Source organism: Muntiacus reevesi, chromosome 7, assembly GCF_963930625.1.
Source record: "Muntiacus reevesi chromosome 7, mMunRee1.1, whole genome shotgun sequence".
NCBI classification, from domain to species: Eukaryota; Metazoa; Chordata; class Mammalia; order Artiodactyla; family Cervidae; genus Muntiacus; species Muntiacus reevesi.
In genome coordinates, this window is record NC_089255.1 from 20,678,807 (window position 1) to 20,701,839 (window position 23,033).

General features: G+C 39.7%; 1 pseudogene; it reads right to left on the reverse strand.

Annotated features, from left to right (window-relative positions):
• Positions 1-1,914: 1,914 nt before the first annotated feature.
• The window catches only part of LOC136172516 (voltage-dependent anion-selective channel protein 3-like), a 28,167-nt pseudogene continuing 7,048 nt past the window's right edge, over positions 1,915-23,033 (reverse strand).

Genomic DNA, 23,033 nt, shown 5'->3' on the forward strand with positions numbered 1-23,033 from the left:
GGATTGCTCCTACTCTTTGCTCCAGACTCAGCATAGGCATCATCTCCTCTGAAGGCAATTTTGTCTGCAGGGAAGGCTTCTTAGATACACCTGTTTGGTGTTTCCAACCAAAACCTCTGTCTCAGCCCTGTGCCTTCTCCCACCCCCATTCAGGCTGATAGCACCTTAAGGGCAGAGTTGATATTTTATACTTCTCCAAGGTCAGGTTTGCATATTTTGTTCAGAGTTCTCTTTTAAAAAATGACACTTCTCTGTCAATGCCTTGAGCCTCTTGTGGCATCATGAGCCTTGTGTGTTGAGACCCAAAGAGTCAAACCCTAAGATTCAGCTGGAGGAAGCAGATGTGTGGTCGAGCTGATGGTGTTTTCTATTACAATCAGCCTCTTTCTTCCAAGGAGGATCCAATTGCCTATTTTGTTTTTTAAGTGCTTACTGTGTATCAAACTCAGATTCATTAAGTATTTTCATCTTTATAAAAATCCATTGAGGTAAGTGATACTATCCCCATTTACACATAGGGAAACTGGGTCACAGAGAAGTTAAATAACTTGCCGATCCACATATCATCACTGTCCATTAGTAATGGGATTTGTTTCCAAGTCCCATGCTCTTAACTTCTAAGATGTCTATTAATATATCTATATAGCTCTCTCTGTGTGTGTGTGTGTGTGTGTGTGTGTGTGTGTGTGTGTGTATTATTGGTTCAGTAATGGAATGGATCAAATGTTGTGAGCTTAAATAATTTTGAATTCTGACCCAACACATTTATGGACATAGGAGGGTATCTAAATGTGGACTGAAGATGAAAACTGTGGAGCCTCTTTCCCCATCTTGCTTTCATTTGGGCCTCCCTAAGCAGATGGTGATTGCAGCCATGAAATTAAAAGACGCTTACTCCTTGGAAGGAAAGTGATGACCAAACTAGATAGCATATTAAAAAGCAGAGACATTACTTTGCCAACAAAGGTCTGTCTAGTCAAGGCTATGGTTTTTCCAGCCGTCATGTATGGATGTGAGAGTTGGACTGTGAAGAAAGCTGAGCACCGAAGAATTGATGCTTTTGAACTGTGGTGTTGGAGAAGACTCTTGAGCGTCCCTTGGACTGTAAGGAGATCCAACCAGTGCATCCTAAAGGAGATCAGTCCTGGGTAATCATTGGAAGGACTGATGCTGAAGCTGAAACTCCAATAGTTTGCCTACCTCGTGTGAAGAGTTGACTCATTGGAAAAGGCCCTGATGCTGGGAGGGTTTGGGGACAGGAGGAGAAGGGGACAACAGAGGATGAGATGGCTGGATGGCATCACCGACTCGGTGGACATGAGTTTTAGTAAACTCCGGGAGTTGGTGATGGAAAGGGAGGCCTGGCGTGCTGTGATTCATGGGGTTGCAAAGAGTCGGACTGAACTGAACTGAAGTCTTATTAACAAGCATTCTGCAACCAGTTTTAGAGTCAGTCTTAAATATACAGAGACAATCCTTCTGTATCAGGCAGTTTCTTGCCAAAGCATGCCTAGTATAGTTTGCCTTTTCTGGCTATGAGTCCACATATACTTTTTGTTGTTGTCGTTGTTTTTCGGGTTTCTTTGGCTGTCGAGAATGTGGGATCCTAATCCCTCGACCAAAGATTGAACCCGTGCCCCCTGCAGTGGAAGCATGGAGCTCAAACCACTGGACCACTGGGGAGTTCCCCACCTATGCTTTTTTTTTTTCATTTATGTTTCAAATGCGATGGGTTTATTTTATTTTACTCTGATGCAAAACCAAAGATTCTACTACTGTACCAATATATTACAAGGTCATGAAAAAGTGGTGTGGGACATGCAGGACATGATGGACAACTGGAGGGTCGGGTCTTCTCCTTTGTAACATGAGGCTATACCGTCACTGAGGAACACATTGAAAATAACACTGAGGAACTGAACTGAAATATGGCACGAACGTGACAACTTCCAGGCATGCCTTCAAGCACCTCCCTTAGGAAGGACTCAGTGCCTAAGCTTCAGTGTGGGGAAGATTATACTTCTTTGGAAGAATAAAAAGTTCACAATTTTGAATTTCACAGAAGAATTTTAAGGCCAAAATATAGTGGGTTCATTTCTCTTCACCTCCGGGGACAAAGCTGATGCTTTATTCAAAACCACATTAAGCTTCTAGTTCAAATCCCAGCCTGACCTTGTGCCCTCCTGTATTGAATTTCTTTCCGTCGATTAGAGCTGACAGGATCAGTTTCAGTCCTGGTTGAAGGGTCTGAGTGTAACCCAGTTCAATCAGGCTGGCATTGTTTATTCAGCAGAGAGAGAAGTTCTACAGTCCAGCTTGTACTTAGCAGCAGTGCCAAAGTGGAATTGTTATTGCTGGCTGTCCACACAAGGTTTATTGACATTTCAATCTTCTCATTCACCTTTTGGTAGACCGACCCTCCAAACTCAGTGCCATCATTCACATGAATGTGCAGCTGGAAGTCTGTGGTCTTGTAACCCAGGGTGAAATTATTCTGTGACAGTTTGGATTTAGCTGTGTCAAAACTCATCTAATAGCCAGCAAGCCAACCTTCAAAGGCCAACACAGCCCAGCCATAGATGGTTGGTCCAGAAAAATCTATATCAACATTACTGCCAAGACTGAAACAATCCCGTTTTATGAGGCCTTCAATTTCCCACCCTTCTTTCCTGTGTTCGGCATAAATATGGTATCAAGAGTCAGTTTCAACACTTCAGCCAACTTGTTCTCCCAAGAGATTTCTATCCCAAGAGTATTGTCTGTGTTCCACTTCTGGGTGAAGGTCAGTCCATAGTTACAGATCTTGTATTTGGTCTCCAGGTTGCCTGATGCTTTTCCTGTATCAGTGTAAGCATGACCAGAAGTAGAAAATTCCACTCCACTACATGATTTGGTTCTCAGATCTATTTTGACCGTGCCAAATCCATATGCTTTGTTGAAGACATCTTTGGCAGCCTTGCCTAGGTCACAGTAAGTTGGTGTGTTACACAACTGGAGGGCCTGTCCACTCCGCCAGGGCACCACTGAAGCCCCACCTATGCTCTTGAGAGGAAAAGTGATTTATGTCTTTGACAGGTAGCTGTCAAAAATACTACTCTTGCAAGTATTGTTTATCTTTTTGATTATTTTATTCAGAATGAATAATAATATGATTCAGGTCATGAAGGTGTAACTCCATGTTCCTGCCCCAAGAAAGAACCAGTTTTCCCCATCTTCAGGCAGATATAGGAATATCATATTCAATGATATGATGTTGACTCCTAGGAATATCATATAAAATTATATATAAATATATAATTATGTCTATACTTGCACAGATAAACATAATATATATGTATATACACATGCATACACTGTAATTTTTTATTTACTAGTTCTCATCCCATTTGTTATATCTAACATTATATTTTTCTTATAATTGCTTTATTTTCCATGGTTCTCGATGGGGCAATTTTTTCCTTCTATTCTCTCTCTGCCACCAAATTTATCTTTAGCTTCACCTCTACATCTCTGAATGTATAATCAGCCAGGAACTCATGTAACTGTATAACTTGGTATATTTATATAAATGTACTTCACACTATATACCACTTTGTAACTTGGCTTTTTTCATGTTATAAGGTGTCCTAGAAATTTTTTGTGTCAGCATTTAGTATATTTACCTTATTTAATAGCAATTCTGTACTTTTTGACTAAGGAACTCATGAGAATACACAGAGATGAGCAGCCGTGTTTCAATTTTGCAGTAAAGCTGATATCCAAGTGGGTATTGGTGCTCAGGTTGAACAAAAATCAGATTGTAGTAAGACCTGGGCTTGGCTGTCAGGGGAATTTTGTTCCCCAGAGCCCTGAGCGCTTAGAAGGTGAGTGCAGAAACCTGTCACACTGATACGCTGGCAGTAGGGTCTTAGGGAGGCCATTCTCAACCTTTCTATCTTCAAGGAATGCTTGAAATATTTTTCAAGGGAAGGTCTCAAGTAATTCCAGCATAAACACTGTTACAGCAGAAGTGATGGTTCACTACTATGATAGTAAGTTACAGATATGATAATCCAATATTAATAGTCATGTTCTTTTGAGTAGAGAATGATGCTTTTTGTGGATCTGTTTACTGCAGCCAGTTTATTACCCTACTCTTTTTTGTGTGAGTTCCCCTCCCCACAAAGGATATTTACTCTATTACAAGTCAGTAGTGCACACATTTTCATTGGAAAAGACCCCACTGCTGGGAAAGATTGAGGGCAAGAGAAGAAGGGGGTGACAGAGGATGAGATGGTTGGATGGCATCATCAACACAATGGACATGAAGTTGAGCAAGCTGCAGGAGATGGTGAAGGACAGGGAAGCCTGGCATACTGCAGCCCATGGGGTCACAAAGAGACAGACACGACTTAGCAACTGAACAAGTACACACAAGGAGACTTTGGTTTTCCCCTAAAAAAAAAACTTACTTGATTAAAAAAAATCTTAGCCAAGTAGGTCTAAAAGTTTTATCACACAGTCATACTGTAAGAAATACTAATGAGATATGGTACATGGTATTTAATATATGCAAGAGTAATTATCTGTATTTAAAGCCAGAAAGGTTTTTTTTTTTTTTTCTTTTTTTTGGCCAATTTGTCTTGAACAGAATCAGGTAGCTAAAGATTAAGTAACCTTACTTGAAATTAATCTCTTTCTTTCCTTTTCATAAATTTTAAAAACTCTTAGGGCAAGCACAATACATTTCTGTTAAATATCTGACTTAAACGAAAGTAGGGATTCGGGAGGGGGGATCGGGATGGGGAATACATGTAACTCCATGGCTGATTCATGTCAATGTATGACAAAACCCACTGAAATGTTGTGAAATAATTAGCCTCCAACTAATAAAAAAAAAAAAAGAAAGTTAAAAAAAGAAAAAGAAAGTAGGGATTCAAATCTTGAAAGGTCAATTTGATAAATTTAACTTAAACAAGGGTAGTAAAATTATTTTAATTAATATTATTTATAATATAAAAACATTTGACAGTTTTAAATAGTAAAACAATCACAAGCCAAAGCAATATGAATAAAAATGCCCTAAGACACTATTTTATTAAGACTGAAAAATGTTTTCAGTTTTATTAAGACTGAAAAATGTTCTCACTAACTGACATGATCAGGCTCAAATAAAAGTTTAGCAATTACAAAGTTATTAAGCACACACATAAATTTCTTGATCTCTTTTGTACGCCTATATAGTAAAAGTGAAGTCGCTCAGTCATGTCTGACTCTTTGCGACCCCGTGGACTATAGCCCACCAGGCTCCTCCATCCATGGGATTCTCCAGGCAAGAATATTGGAGTGGGTTGCCATTTCCTCTGTACGCCTATATGTGCATATAAAACATTATTTTTGAGACTAAAAAGAAGGAGTAAAATCTGTGTGTTTCATTTAAAACCTGTGCTTGCTTTTTCACTGCACAAATACTCAATTCTGGGTCAAGTTTGTGATAAGTGTACAGGGATTTCATTTTCACCTGAAATGAGATGTTATCTGTCCTTGTTCTTGATGCTCCTTAAACAGGAGAAAGCTTGCTTGCACATTAAGAAGTTGAAAATTCAGCAGAATGTTCATTGCTTTTCAGTGAGTGGTAGGATACTCTTCTCTCACATAAACCCAGAACTTTCTAGGGAAGACTAGTGAATCTCATGTGACTTACTTCATTCAGTTCACAAAGTTCTTCCTCTTTCCTCTAAGTCAAGTTCTCAACATATGCAGAAAATCCAGATTCAGACACATGATCCTTCATCCAGCTATATGCTTATTTGGAAAGGAAAGAAATACTACAACTTTTGTACTTGTCAAGATTGTTCTTCTTGGATATTTTCAGTAAGATTTGAGACTTGTTTGGGCTTCCCTGATGACTCAGATGGTAAAGAATCTGCCTGGAATGCAGGAGACCCAGATTCGATCCCTGGGTTGGGAAGATCACCTGGAGAAGAGAATGGCTACCCACTCTTGTATTCTTGCCTGGAGAATTCCATGGACAGAGGAGCCTGGCAGGCTACAGTGACTGAGTGACTAACACACTTGAGACTTGTTAGATGGTGAACAATTTAACTACAAGTTTAAATTTAACCATTGTCTAAAAAAACAATGTCTGGTCTTTGCACCCAGCTTCTGGGAGGTAATTTCTAAGCCCTGGAATGTTATGCCTGATAGAGTGTCTTTGTTTGCATGAGAGCCTTGGACCAGTGGAATGGTAGGTAACATTGTCACCTTCTAAGGATCTGGAAACTGAGATCAGACATGTTTCACTCAACCATGCCTACACGATCGGGTCCCAGTGAAGACTCTCCACACCAAGGCTTATTTGAGATTCCCTGGTTGGCAATACTCTGCATGTACTGTCATCTATCTATGCCAGGGAAGTTTCTTCTCCCTCCATGGGGAGAAGAAACCACATGTGACACTTCTCCTGGACTCTGCCCTATGTGCCTCTCCCCTTGGTTGATTTTAATCCGTGTCCCCTTCCTATAATAAACTGTGAGTATAACAGCTTCTAGTGAGCCCTTTGAATTCTTCTAGTGAAGTATTGAAATTTGAGGCTTTCCAAAATTGCAGTTGGTGTCAGGAATGAGGGTGGTTTTATGAGCTATTCCCGCAACTTCACAGCTGGCTAATTTTGCAGTTGAAATCTGGATTGGGATTTGCTGGATCAACCCTGACTTATTGAAACACATGGTTTGGGAAGAGAAAGGCTGAGAGGGCAGGGATTGTCAAACCTTCAATTCCTGGATGGCTACCAAGTTATCCATGGTGTGGAACTATGTCAGCACTGTGATCAGTCGGTGGAGGTAAAAGTTATCATTGGAATTTGGAAATGGTAGACTCAGATGCTGAGGAGTTGGCTCATTGGATACATAAGGAAATGGAAAATAACAAGAAGCAAGCTACTTTACAGTTTGTGGTTATTATTATCTGTAATACTTAAACTGGAAGTAGAAGAGTGATGGAGTAGAATCCGATGATGAACCAAGTTCAGATTTCAGCCAGTCTGAGATGTGGTCGCTAGTCTTAGGGCCACTTCTGAAGGGAACATTTTTGCTGGGACAGCAGACAGCGTGTCTACAACCTCTGGTCACTAAGAAGTTTGTCCAGGTTGAAAGAGAGCAAGACCAAGAAACTACTGAAAGCAGAGTGTATAGTGTGAAGTAGTTATCTCCCACATGCTGCAACTAGAGAAAGCTTGACCACAGCAATGAAGACTCAGTGCAGTAAAAAATGAAACAAGTAAATAACTAAAAATTAAAAAAAAAAAAAAGATTGTGAGAGTCACTAATTTAGGGACAACATCCTTGACTTAGAATATTGCAAAATGGAAGAATATATTTTTGTTGATATAGTACTCACAGCTCACTACTAAACAAATATAGATATCTATGTATGAACCAGACACACGGGAGATTATTCCTAAACCAGTGGGCTGGATAAAAGCTGTGATAACACTTGCTTACCCTGAAGAAGGGGGATTACTCTTCCTGTAAACGCCTAGTGGGACTCTTCCTATGAAGGGGATGATATACTTTGTATGCAAACAGTGGTGGATTAGTTTTTTGATGATCATGGTATTTACCTCAGTTAACAAGATACTGTACCAATTTGGACCTCTGAGTCACATTTCTTCAGCTCAAGGAACACCCTCAGAGTAACAGTTTGATAGAGAATGTACTCAGTCACTCAGTTGTGTCTGACTCTTTGTGACCCCATGGATCATAGCCCACCAGGTTTCTCTGTCCATGGGATTTTTCAGGCAACAGTACTGGAGTGGGTTGCCATTTCCTCTTCCAGGGGATCTTCCCAACCCCGGGATTGAACACTTATCTCCTGTGTCTCCTGCATTGGCAGGCAGATTCTTTACCCCTGAGCCACCTGGGAAGCCCTTGACAGAGAATTGGAACAGGTACTTGAACATTGATTGCCGAAAATAAGCAGGAGATACAGGCAGGAAAGGCTGGTTTATGTCATCATAAGTGTGTACTCAGACTAAACGGGGTGGATTCGGAGGACACCCACTAGATAGGTTCCTATACAATGCTTCCTATGGGGGGAGAATAGTGTGATCCAACGAATTTCTCCCATATAACCTCAACTTTTTACTCTTTTCTACACTTGGACTTTCTTTTTTCCTACCCCATGCAGTGATCCCAGTAACCTGGGACTTTCATACTTACCTACTCTCTTCCTCACTCTCAAGTCCAAACAGCAGCAGAAACACTTTTAAGATCTCCTTTTACTACATGATTTTCCCGAAGATTTCATTTCCTTTTAAATCTTGTCAATTGAAGCCAAAATATTTTTCCCCAGCCATTCATTGGCTTGTTGAACTGGCTCATGTGATTAAAAGGGTCTGCTAGGTAGGTGTGTTTCTGCAGTTATTATTATCTTTAAAGCACTCAGCAAAATCTGGCCCAGGACTTACTGGAACATACTCCAGGCATTCACCTTTGAACTTAAACACGCTGGCAATCCACTCCAGTATTCTTGCCTGGAAAATCCCATGGACAGAGGAGCCAGGCAGGCTACAGTTCTTGGGGTTGCACAGGGTCCAACACGACTGAGCGACTGAGCGCACACAGCACCCTCTTAGAAGTCTACCTCTGCTGAGCCCAGAGGCTTCACTGTGTAACAGAGATTTTTATACATTCTTTGTCCAGGTTTAACTCCAGCTTCAAAAACACACTTGAGTGACCTGGTCTTTGTTAATAAAGTTGTGAAAGTGTTAGTCTCTCAGTTGTGTCCAACTCTGTGATCTCATGGACTGTAATCTGCCAGGCTCCTCTGTCCATAGAATTCTCCAGGCAAGAATACAGGAGTGGGTAGCCATTCTTTTCTCCAGGGGATCTTCCTGACCCAGGGATTGAACCTGGGTCTCCTGTACTGCAGGCAGATTCTTTACCATTTTTTAAAAATGTTAATTTATGTTATTTTTGGTTGCATCAGGTCTTAGTAGTGGCATGCAGGCTTAGTAGTTGCAGTGTACCAGCTTGGTTGCTCTGCAACATGTGGGATTTTAGTCCCCTGACCAAGGATTTAACCTGCATCCCCTGCGTTGGAAGGCGGATCCCTAATCACTGGACTGCCAGGGAAGTCCCAAGTTGGCCATTTTTGTACCACCATCCAGAACTTTTTCATTTGATCTCCTAGACTTTTTGACACCATCACCTTTTTGGGAAGAAATCAGTGTGTTGTGATTATGTCAGGACTCTCATCTTACATAAGGGGCAAAACATTTTATAAAAGCCAATCGTCCACAGGGCACCTTCAGTACCAATGCCAATATCCTCTGAGATACACCTTCCATTTCCAGGTACTGAACAAAATATGAAATTATCTTGGCTTTTGATTGTCTCAGGTACCACTTTGCAGTAGAAAATTTTTCTTGAATTTTACCATTATTTACCCATTAATGAATGTTGTAGCATGACATTCATTGGTGAAAACTGTAAACTTACCAACCTGGATACAGAAGAGGTTGTTTTCAGTTTATTACATAAAAACCTTTTTAGCATCATGTGAGAAGTCATAAATACATCAGTGTATCCTGCTACAGACAGTTTTCAGTGTCTTGTGTCGAGTCTGTCCACGTATTTTTCTCACTATAATTTTATATGCTGTAATTAGGAGGTTTTCATATCTCTGGAACTTGTCCTTTTCAGGCAGTAAGTCTTCTACTCCACCACTTGCTTCCTGAGCCTTTTCACTGACTTTTTTTTTTGTAAATGAAAGATTTCCTCTCTTTGCTTTGAGATTCCAGTAGCCATTAGAAATATTCAGCACTTTTCTGGGTCAAATGGTTGTAATTTATTGTTAAGTGGCTTTTCCATTTTGCTGGAGCTGTTGCTGCATTTGTAAGTTGTTTGCCTCAAACGAAGCATAGTGGACTGGGATAACTTGGATTATCAACATGTGTAAAATCCATTGTGGGGTAGTTTTCGTTGTAAAGAGGAGGTTTTTTTTTTTTTTTTTTTTTTTCCCTCCCGTAGGCCATTTTTTTACAATGGTGCAGTGGAATGACTCAGAAGATTGTAATTCTTCATCACTTATCAGAATTGTCCATAGGGCTCAGCCCAGAACTCTCCTCTTTTATCTCACACCTTATCTTCAAAAATTGCCAGTAACATACAAATGCTAGTAAAGTATAAAACAGAAGGGCCGAGTAACTTAACGAGAGAATTGCAAGAGAGAAAAATCCACAGTACAATTCAATTCTTTTTTTTTTTTTTAATGTTTATTTGGCTGCGCTGAGTTTAGATGTGGAATGCGGGATCTAGTTCCCTCACCAGCAATTGAACCCAGGGCCCTTGCATTGGGAGTGTCAAGTTTTAGCCAATGGACCACCAGAGAAGCCCCCCAAACCCCAATTTTCTTTAATATATATAGGTACAATTCACTTCCAGGCTACATAATCCAAGTTTTGTGACATTTGCAACAGCAAACCTCTTGTAGGGCAGCTGGGGGACATGAAAATTTCCTTCTGATTTTTTGCTAACCCTGTAGAGCTCTTTCACTCCTGCCAGATGTTCAGAAGTGTGTCAGGGAAGGTTGGAGAGGTAAATCCAGAGGGCAGGGCTGACATCATCAGTTACTTTCTCCCCTTTGTGCGATACACAGTGCTAACCAGTTGTCAATGTCCTTCTCTATCACAAATCAAAACCTGAGATGCGTTCAACCAATGACAACAGTTCTAACCCTCCTGCCATAGGAGGCTTCAAAAGCACTCTAATTAAACTGCTAATGGAGCTGCTCTGTCACTGGCCATCACTGGCCATTTTCAGCATCACCCAATTTGCTAAGTTTAAAACGTGTTTATTATTATTTTTCAGTCTTCCTCTCTCTTGGACACTTGATGGAGAAACTCAGACTGAAAGGTTTATAAGTATGCTCAATTTTGCCAGTTTAATAAACAATGACACCCTATTTTGAAATGCCTCCAAAGACCCAGGTAATGATCAATTTTAACTGAAATTATGAATTTCAGTTACCTGGGAGGTCCCTTCCCTGATGTGACCAGGAAGAACTAGGTGTGTTTCTCAGGTTTCATGACCAGTCTGGGCTGCTCACTGGTGTAGCTAAGAGCTCCCACTAAGCGAAAGGACCCAGCAGGCTCTGCTGGGGTGTTGCTCCCTTGGAATGGACCTCAGCTGGGCTACTATTTCTACTGTCACCAACACCCGCCACCTCTTTGTTTAACTTCCTTGTTCTGCCTTAAAGTGGCAACTGTCTCAATTATTCCCCTTCTCCCTTTTTACCTCAGACACTTCAATCAGCCCTCTCAGAAAAGCACTTAAACTTCCAAGTGACAAAATAAAATTTAAAATATCTGTTCCCCAGAAGGCATAAAGGAACAGATTGATAAATTTGTGTAAAAATTTGAACTTCTGTTTGGCAAAAGACAAGACAGACTGTGAAAGTGTAATTGCAGAACATATGATAAAATGGCTAATTGCCTTAATTTGCAAAATAACCCTCATGCAAATGAGTGAGAGAAAGTAAAACAACTCAGAAGAATATAGGCAAGTTATAAGAACAGACAGTTCACAGGAAAAGTATAAATGGTGTATAAAATTATGGAAACATATTCATCTCATTCATATTTAAAAACATGGAGATCAAAACATCAATAATCTTTCAACTTTTAGATTGGAGAAAAAGAAAAGCTTTATAATATCCAGAGCTGGCAAAATTATGGGGAAGTAAGTACTTCTAAATGTTTTTTGATAGGGTTTTATTCTGTTGCAACTTATGGGAAAGCAATTTGGCAATATCTATCAAATATTTAATTGTATGTATATTTTGACTGTGTTGATTGAGAAATTTCACTACTTGGGGTTTATATTGTGAATATGCTTGCTAAAATTTCCCCGAAACTTATGTGCAAAATGTTTGCAAGATATTGTCTAATAACAATTTGAAAAGTGAACTTGTTTAATAGCAACACCTTAAAAAGCAAACTTAAATATCTATTAGTAGGACACTTAAGTTGGAGTATATTAATATAGTATCGCTGTTAATAAAGGAGATAGGCTTGTAGGTGATTAAAAGGAAAAGTGTCCAAAATAGATTCTGAAGCAAAGAGAAAAAGGTAGAGAATAAATAACGTGATAGAATTTTTTAAAAAATGTGCTAGTAAGTGCACCCAGCATTTTTATACAAAATGTGCAGTACACACACATTCACATTAGCAGCAGATGCCATGAAGAGAAAAACTATGGAGGAAGAAAGATTTTATTTTTCATTTCAACCCTCCCTGTTCTCTTTGAGGTTTCTCCTCTGTTTAGAGGGAACTTTGTTGTTTTTTTTTTTCAGCCCCTCCCCTTGAGGGAACTTTGTTGTTTTTTTAAAAAACTTTTTATTTTATGTTGAAGTGTAGTTGATTGACAAGGTTATGGTAGTTTCAGATGTACAGCAGAGTGATTCAGCTATGCATATACATGTATCTATTCTTTTTCAAATTCTTTTCCCATTTAGCTTGTTATATAATACTGTGCTATACAATAGGTCCTAATTGGTTATCTGGTTTATTTATTTTTATTATTAATTAATTATTTGTATTTTATTTTTAATTGTGCTGGATCTTTGTTTCTGCACGAGGGCTTTCTTTACTTGAGGCGCTCAGACTTCTCATTGTAGTGGCTTCTCTTGTTGCAGAGCACAGACTCTAGGTGCTTGGGGTTCAGTAGTTGCAACTCATGGGCTCTGTCATTGTGGCGCATGGGCCATGTGTGATCCTCCTGGACCAGGGATTGAATACGTGTTTCCTGCATTGGAAGGTGGATTCTTAACCACTGGACCACCAGGGAAGTTCCTTGGCTTTGTTTTTGTAGGTCTTTTTCTCCTTCTCTTCCTCTTGTTCTCTTCTCTTGTGGTTTGATAACCATCTTTAAAGTCGTGTTTGGGTTGCTTTTTCTTTTGTGTGTGTGTGTGTGTATTGTAGTTTTGGGGTTTGCTGTTCCCAGGAGATTTTGATATAGCAGTCTATATGTGTGGAAGTTTATTTTAAGTTGCTGGTCTCGTCCCTGCCTAGTGGCAATCCTTTAGCATTTGTTGAAAAGCTGGCCTGGTGGTGCTGAATTCTATTAGCTTTTGCTTGTCTGTAAAGCTTTCAATTTCTCCAAAAATCTGAATTAGAGCCTTGCTGGGTAGAGTATTCTTGATTGTAGTTTCTTCCCTTTTACTGCTTTAAACATATCATGCCACTGTATTCTAGCCTGCAGGGTTTCTACTGAGAAATCAGTTGATAACCTTATGGACGTTTCCTTGAATGTTATTTGTGGTTTTCCCCTTGTTGCTTTTAGTGCTTTGTGTTGGGAGCCATTATGGGAGATCCCATCCATGACAAGGTCATGAGGAGAAGACCTGAAACGCAAGGGTGTTCAGGCTACAAGGGACCCTCCAGGTTGACCCCGGCCTCTACCCCACCCTGTATCCTTCCCTTCTTGCTGTTGTCCTTGTTCGTCCTGTTGCGGATCTTTGTGTTGCCTGCTGAGAGCTCTCCTCTTTCACTAAGTAAAGACCAACATAGAACCCTAATTAATAAATCTCCTGGATGCTGGTTCCCTATGAAGGGGCCAGGGATGAAGGAAATGTTTCAAGTAAAAACCCTTTAGCTGGCACTCTGGCTTTGGCAAATACATACTAATGCACATGACTTCTCACAACACCTTAATCATAACAGCAATAAGAACCTGATCACAAAAGGCCCTGATAGGCACAGAGCCCTTCGGGGGGTGAGAAAGCCCTATTAGAGAACACAAAAAATATTATTCTAAAAGTGGTTATTAGATCAACATTTGATTGCTGTTATTGTGCTGAGGTTGAGCAGTAAAAACTATTGTTAATACAGTTAAGGATTTAGAAAAAAAAAAGAGTTTAGCCCTAGTGTGGAAACAATAAGATAATTGTTAATTTTAATCAAGAGTGCTAAAACAGAGGCTCCTCACCAGAGCCACAGAGTCTTTGTGTGGTAAACTTTTTAGATAAATTTAGCTGAGAACTTTTGCAAAAAGGCTGACATTTGCGTTAACAGGATTGTATTTCTACTATGTTGCAACCTGCTGTACCACGAGACTGCAACTTTTCTGTTTTCTGCTAAACTCAAAGCAAAATAGAACAATTAAGAATAGACTACAGAAAACAGTTTTGCCTTCACCTAGTTCATAAAATGTTAATAGGCCCCAAGGCCAGAAGATATTGTACAAAGATCCACTATGAAAGAAGACTCTCATGAACAAAGAAGTATGCAGAAAACACACTGGTTTAGTGAAGGACAAAACTGACGTAATGTTAAACTAAATTTTGTATGCTTATCTTTCACCTCCCCTTAGAAATGTACTAACGTAGGGTATAAAAGCTATGGTAAAAATTAAAGTGACGCCAGACTCTGCTGCACACCCCAGTCTGGTCTCTCTCTCTCTCTTGTACTTGTCGACGCCGTTCATCCTGAGGTTACCCCTGGATCCTGCTGGGGCTGGACCCCGGCAACTTTGCCTTTAATTTTTGTCAATTTGATTACTACACGCCTCAGTGTGCGCTTCCTTGGGTTTATCCTGCCTGGGACTCTCTATGCTTCCTGGACTTGGGTGACTGTTTCCTTTCCCACGATAGGGAAACTTTCAGCTATTATCTCTTCAAATAACTGCTCGGGTCCTTTCTCTCTCTCTCTCTTCTCCTTCTGGGACCCCTATAATGAGAATGTTGGTGAGTTTAATGTTGTCCCATAGGTCTTTGCCTCTTTCCCCTTATAGAAAACCATCCAGTTCAACGTATGTGCTTTCAGTTATATGTATTCTGGTAAGATGTTATTGTCTGTTGGGTATGGTATATTCATTTATATAAGTGATATGTGCTCTAAGTCTCATTATTTCCTTCCTGTTTTCACTTGGCATGATGCATATTGCTCTGGTATATGTAATTGTAGCTTCTGACTCTAGTACAGTACTCCTTCTTATTTTTCAACTGGATCACCTCCAGTTCCTTACCACCACAAACAGTGGACGAAACCTTCTTAGTAATGTCATCCTGTGAATTTAAGTGGAATTTTTTTTGAAACATATATCCAAAAGTGGGGCTTGCTGGTCATGAAATGCAATGACATATAACTAAGAATTGTCTGATTGTTCTCTAGCATTTTTGCACCAGTCCACATGCCCACCAATTGTATAAGAGGTCCCACTATCCCCACATCCCTGCCAATACTTGGTATTCTCAGCTTTATTATTTTCGCCAGCTTAGTAAAGTAGTATCTTATTATTTTAAAACTTTGTATTATTCTGATAAGTAGTACGTTTGACCTTCTCTTCACATGCTTTCCAGCTTTTTTTATTTCTCCTTCTGTAAATCGTCTTTTCATTTTCTTTGCCCATTTATCTTTTGGGGTTCCTGGTTTTTAATCTTTTAAGAGTTCCTAGTATATGTTAGATATTCATTTTTTTAAAAATAAGTTTTAGATATAACAAAAAATGCTTAATTTGTCATCTGTTTGTTAACTTTGATCATGATGTGCTTCAGTGAATACAATTTCTTAATTTGATGCAATTAACTTAATTAGCTTTGGCCTTATGATTTCTTCTTGTACTTGTCTTTAGAAGTCCTTCCCTGCCTCGTATGTCAGAAAGACATTAATCCACAATATTTGCCATTAGCTTATAACCTTTTGCCTTGAGGTCTTTAATTTTTTGGAGCTCTCTGTATACATTAGAAGGTAGGGAATTCAGTTTTATTTTTCTCCCTGTAGTGAATAAGTCTTTCCAGCATCTTCTTCTAAACAACATGTCCTTCCTTTGTCATTAAATTGTGATGCAATATTTACTGTATATCTAATTCTCATCTGTGGGTGTGAATTGTTTCTCAGTTCTTGGCTCTATTGTCCATTTTTTATTCTTATGCCCATATCATACAGTCTTTTATTTTTTTATCATGAGATAGAACACAAAGAAAAATAAGGCGTAAATCTACCACTTAATGGTTTTAAATGAACACTCAGCTAATTACTACTTAGGTTAAGAAATGGACCACTGCCATTAACCCAGAAGCCGCTGTGTGTTGCTTGTCAGTCATCATGTCTTTCCACTATTCTTAAAGAAACTACCAATCCCAAAGTAATTACCATCCTAACACTTATGATAATCAATCCCCTTCTTTAAAAAATACTTTATTCCATCCCACTGGCTTAAGGTCAGATTCCCTGAGATTCATAGTATCTTTGCTGGATCTCCAAGTTGGGAAGCCTGATATGGGTCTCAGAACCTTCACAACACTGGGAGAACCTCTTTGCTATTATTGTTCTCCAGTTTGTGGGTCACTCACCTGGTGGATACGGGATTTCATTTTATTGTGATTGTGCCTCCTACCATTTTGTTGCAGCTTCTCCTTTTTCTTTGAATGTGGGGTATCTTTCTTTGGTGGGTTCCAGCATCCTCCTGTCAATGGCTGTTCAGCGGCGAGTTGTGATCTCGGTGCTCTCGCAGGAGAAAATGAGCACATGTCCTTCTACTCCACCATCTTTTGTGCAGCCACTGTGGAGAACAGTGTGGAGGCTTCTTAAAAAACTAAAAATAGAGCTACTGTATGGGCCTGCAATTCCACTCCTAAGTATATGTCCAGAGAAAAACATAATCTGAAAGGATACATGCACCCAAATATTCATTGCAATGTTCACTGCATTGTTTGCAATAGCCAAGACAGGGAAGCAGATGTTCAGTGGCAAGGAATGAATAAAGAAGATGTGGGACATATCTACAATGGAATATTATTCAGTCATTAAAAAGAAGGAAATAATGCTATTTGCAGCAATATAGATGGACCTAGAGCATCATACTGAGTGAAGTAAGTCAAAGGACAAATATCGTTATGACACCCCTTATACGTGGAATCTACAAAGAAATGATACAAATGAACTTAATTAAAAACAGAAAGATACTCATAGCCTTAGAGAACAAATTCATGGTTACTGGGAGGAAGGATGGAGGGAAGGGATAGTTGGGGAATTTGTGATGAACATGTACACAATGCTATATTTAAAATGGATAACCAATAAAGACTGCTGTATAGCATATGAAACTCTTCTCAATGTTATGTGGCAATCTAAATGGGAGAGGAGTTTGAGGGAGAACGGATAATGTATTATGTATGGCTGAATCCCTTTGCTGTTCACCTGAAATGATCCCAACATTGTTAAGCAACTATACCTTAATACAAAATAAAAAGGCAAAAAATACTTTATTCAGCATCTATCTATAAACCCTATACTTAAGTTTTGCCTGTTTCTGAATTTACATTAATAGCATAGTACAGTATACATTCTTTTATGTCTGGCTTATTTCATTCAGCACTATTTGTGAGCGTCATCCATGCTGTGTATGGCAGTAATTTATTGTTTTTAGTTTCTACACAGTTTTTTGTGGTAGATTAAAGGAATACCCACAATTTTTTGCTACTCCCTGTACCCGTGCCTTTTGCAATGTGATTTTAAACCTCCTTTCATGAAAAGATGGAGTCTGTTTTCCCTTCCCTTGAATCTGGGTTGGCACTGTGACTTCTTTTGGCCAATAGAGTGAGGTGAAAGTGTTACTGGCTCATACTGCTCACTGTTCCACAGGCCAATCAGTCAAGAGATGAGGTGTGTGGGCAAAGAATAGTAACTTTATTTGGAAAGCCAGAGACTGAGAAGATGATAGACTAATGTCCTAAAGAACCATGTTGCCCAGGTTTGGATGCTATTCTCTTTTATAGAACAAAGAAGGGAGGTGAAGAGGTAGAGAAAAAAGGGGATGGGTTGTTGCAAACATTTCCAGAGTCGATGTGTTAATTCTTTCTTTCCTGCAGCCATTCACAGGTGATCCTGGTCAGAATGTTTCCTGTGAGCTTAAACGAAGGTGTTTTAGTTTAAACACTCAGGCATGGGAGGCAGGGTTCTCGGAGAGGGGGCATTAAGTATAAGTTAATGGCTAAAAGGGATGTTGCCTATAGCTTCCCTATACATAGAAGCTATGGGCAGCATCTTGTTAGTGATTAACTTGTAGCAAAACAACAGAATACAAAAGTTAAAGTAAAAGAGACAGATCCAACATGAAGTCAGATTTGTTCTTTCCCAGTACTCTTGCCTGGAAAAGCCCATGGATGGAGGAGCCTGGTAGGCTGCCGTCCATGGGGTCACGAAGAGTTGGACACGACTGAGCGACTTCACTTTCACTTTTCACTTTCATGCATTAGAGAAGGAAATGGCAACCCACTCCAGTGTTCTTGCCTGGAGAATCCCAGGGACGGGGAGCCTGGTGGGCTGCCGTCTATGGGGTCGCACAGAGTCGGACACGACTGAAGCGAATTAGCAGCACCAGCAGCAGTACAAAAGTGACCATGTGCTAGTTCTGAGCTCTGGTCTCCAGAGTCCTTGTGTGTTTCTGATCTATGTATTAGGACCTGTGCCTCCATGTGCTCAAGCCTGGGCTAGCCAACTAGAGCATCATATAGAAGGACCAGAGCTGAGAGAGCCTGGTTACTTGAGCTGAGGCCTCAAAGATATGACCAAGAATCTGTTGACCTATTGTGGTCCCCTGGAGGACCTAGAGGACACTAGTTATACAAATGCAGGGAGGAATATGTTAGTGACAGTTGGGTGTTTCTACCAAGGACCCGCAGAGGATTTCACCAAGCCTATGTCACACTTCCCGCTCCTTTACTCCTACTTCCGAGGACTACATACCAAATAAACTATCTGGGGACTTCCCTGGTGGTTCAGTGGTTAGGAACATGCCTGACAATGCCAATGCAGGCGCCGGGAGCCGTTGTGGGAGATCCAACCCATGACAAAGTCATGAAGAAAATACCTGACAGGCAAGGCCGTTCAGGATACAAGGGACCGTCCAGGTTGGCCTCGGCCTCTACCCCACCCTGTATCCTCCCCCCTTTTCTGCTGTTGTTCTTGTTTGCCCTGCTGCAGATTCTTGTGTTGCCTGCCGAGAGCTCTTCTGCTCCTCTTTCACTAAAGACAGACCAACTTAAAACCCTAACTAATAAACCTCCTAGACACTGGTACCCTACGAAGGGGCCAGGGATGAAAGAAAGGCTTCAATTCAAACCCTTTTGCTGGCATTCTGGCTTGTTTGATAAATGTGTGCTCCCATTGCAAGAGATTAGCTGGTGACTTCTTGCAGGTGGTTAACTTTTAGACTAAGAGCCTGTTTTGTGCCATATTTGCTGTTTTTGCGATCCTTTGCATTTCTGTTCTGTAAAAATGTAATCCTATCTAGTTCCCATGGAGATGACACCTAATAGAAAGAAAATAGATTAACCACAAAAAAGACAGGGTCGGCTACTGAAGTTGCTTAAAGTTACACCAGGTGCAAGCCATAAATTGTCAACAGGCCTGAAGGCCAAAAGATATTATACATAGAGATTAACCATAAAAAAGGCCCTAATAGGCACAGAGCCCTTTGGGGGGGGTGAGGAAGCCCTATTAGAGAACACAAAAAATATTATTTTAAAAGTGGTTATTGGATCAACGTTTGATTGCTGTTAATGCGCTGAGGTTGTGCAGTGGAAACTATTGTTAATATAGTTAAAGATCTAGAAAAATAAGAGTTTAGCCCTAGTGTAAAAACAATAAGATAATTGTTAATTTTAACCAGGAGTGCTAAACAGGGGCTGCCTCACCAGAGGCGCAGAGTCTTTGTGTGTTAAACTTTTTAGATAAATTTAGCTGAGAACTTCTGCAAAAAGACTGACTTTTGTGTTAACAAGATTGTATTTCTATTATGTTACAACCTGCTGTATCATGAGACTGCCACTTTTCTGTTTTTGCTAAGTTCAAGGCCAGAAGATAATGTATAAAAAAATCTATGGGAAAAGACTCTCATAAACAAAAATATACAGAGCACACCTGGTTTCGTGAAGGACAAGCTGATGTTGTTAAACTAAGTCTGTGTGCTTATCTGCCCCTTAGAAATGTACCAACTTAGGGTATAAAGGCTACAGTAAAAAATAAAGCAACTGCCAGACTCTGCTGCACACTCCGGTCTGATCTCTTTCTTTCTTTCTCTCTCTCTCTCATTCGCCGACGCTGTTCATCCTGAGGGTTCCCCTGGATCCTGCTGGGGCTGGACCCCAACATGCAGGGGACATGGGTTTGATCCCTGGTCCGGGAAGATCCCACATGACACAGGGCAACTAAGCCTATTGCAGTACAACTGCTAAAGCTTGCATGCCTTAGAGCCTGCGCTCTGCAACAAGAGAAGCCACCAAAATGAGAAGCCCACACACTGCAGTGAAGACCCAGCACAGCCTAAATAAATAAACTATTGGTACCAAGGTCTTTATCTCAGGGCCTTCTTTCAAGGGAACAAATTAAGGTAACTTGGATTCAGGAGTGACCCTAGCAAGTAGAGCTTCAGGTTGGGATTCTAGAATAATCACCGATATCCAGAGCCTGCTCGATGGTGACATGGGAGTGAAGTGGATCCCCGAAGTTGACCTCGAGGCAAGGACTTGTGTAAAAATGGTTTGTTAGGAAGCACTCCCATGAAAGGAACACACTAGGGGAGATAGAAAGTAGGTTCACCGCAACATGGAGGCCAAACAGGAGTGCCTTATCAAGCTATATCCTACAGAGGGCAACTTCGGTGACTCAATCCTGTAGGGGGCTTGACATTAGCATTTGAAGGTCAACCTCAGGTGAAGGGTAGAGATTATCAAGACACCTGCTCACTTGGAAATAAAGACGCTCTTCTTTCCTTCTCTTAAGGACTCAAATGGAGAACAGCCCCATTGAACGTCCAGCTGTAACTGGGTCCAAAGATACTTCTTTGCAGGATGCCAAGAGAACTTGAGAATCTTCTCAAAATCTTCTGACTCATCTGAATTAAGCCTGAATTAAGTGATACTTGCTGGTGATGCTTGAGTAGTTTTCAGAATACTTAAAGATTTAGGTAGCTTCAAGAACAGTTTTATCCTACAAATAAAGTGTGAGCTAGGAGCTCAGAAAAAAAATGTGTGGATTGAATTAAGATTTTGATAATGCTCATGTGCTTCTAGTTATAGTCAAATCAATATCTTCCTGGCGGGATAAGTGATGCTAGTGTTATTTATCTGATGATCAAAGGCGCTTAGAGAAGGAAATAGAGATGTTTAGCAGAGAACAGAGCAGAGCGAAGTGTGATGCGTATGGATGACAGAGCTCTGTTATCGTTTGAGGAGGTGTCATGGGGAAAAGAGAATTGACTTGATCAGTGGTGGTTCTCAGATTGCTATAAGACCAATGGGAAGAGCTATGGGGAGACATTTTTCAGCTCAGTTTAAGAAAGTATTTTCAAATGCCAAGAGCAGTCCATAGATAAAATGTACTGCCATAAGAAATAACGAATTCTTTAACATTAGAGTTATTCAGACACAGGATGAAAGATCATTTTGCAAGGGTATTGTGGAGGGAATTCAAACATCAAGTAGGGATTAAAGTTAGATAATATTCCCAACCCTGAAATATGATGATTCTTGTCCTTGATAAAAATAAAGGTGAACTCGCTGGAAAACCAAAAGAACTCTCAACAGCCAGGATCAGAGCACACGTCAGATGAATAAATGCTTAGTGATGGGATGAAACTAATCACTGCTTCTAAACCAAGTCATCAGAAGAAAATGAACTACTATAATTGTAATGAGCCTTATTTATGACAGCTTTGCTGAAATCAAATAATTTGTGCGTCAGTTGAATCTAAGTGCAGTGACAATTTGCTTAATGAGTCTTCTGGGAATAAATTGTTCTTAGAATCAAGTGGCAAAAGTAGAAAGGAAATAATTTACAATGCTGAGATGTTCTTTTTAAAGCTTAACAGGATACTATATAGTGTACCAAACCCCCCACATCTGTGTGCAGTTGTGTAGGCCAGAGATATCTCTAGATGTTTTTCATATTGAGTTCCAATGAAGATAAAACAGAGATTTAGAAAATCTGAGAAGTCAGAAAAGGATATACTACTGTAATCTACATGGCCACACATGGTGCCTATTTAGAGAGTCCTAGCTCTGAGTTCGCTCTGCACATGTGTCTGCAGGAGTCTCTTAGATAAATATTTTCAGGAGAAATAGCTGGGTCATAAAGTAGGTATATATTTAACTTTCCAAGATTGGGGAACAATATCACACTCTTGATTACTGTAGGTTTAAAATAAGTTTTGAAATCAAGTAACATTTGTTCTCCAACATTGTTCTTTTTCAAAGTTGCTTTGTTAATTCTCAGTCATTTGCATTTCCATATGAATTTTAGAATCAGTTTGTCAATTCCCAGAAAAAAGCCAGCTGGGATTTTGATGGAGATTGTGTTGAATTTATAAATTAATTTGGAGAGAATTACATCCTAACCATACTGAGTCTTCCAGTCAATGAACAAGGTATATAATTTTATCTACGTCTTTTAAATTTTTTTCGATGAAGTTTCAGTTTGTAGTTACCAATGGGCAGATCTTTCACATCTTTTGTGGAGGTACTAAATTGCTGACTGTAACTATGGGTTTGTCTCCTTCTCATATTTCTACTAGTTTTTGCCTCATGTATTTGGAAGCACTGTTATTAAATGCATAAACATTTAGGATCGTTAAGAGTTTATATGAATTGAGCCTTTTATTGTCATGAAATGACTTTCTTTATTCCTGGTAATATTCTTTACTTTGAAATCTACTTTGATATCAATATAGTTCAAACTTTCTTTTGATTCGATAGCATGGTGTATCTTTCTTCTCCCTATTTTCTTTGAACTTATCTGTGTTTTTATATCTAGAATGCATTTTCTGTAGGCAGCAGACTGTTTAAAAAAAAATCCAATCTAATTGATCTTCAACTCTTAATTGGAATGTTTAGACCACTTACATCTGAATTTGGACTATAGGTAAAATAATATTGGAATGAATATTTCAAATAGTCAAATGCAATTTGAATATAAATTGTGGATTTGGGCAATAATATTGGGTAGATGTTAACATATTCTTCAAATTCATGGACAATTTTTCACCTATCTCAGC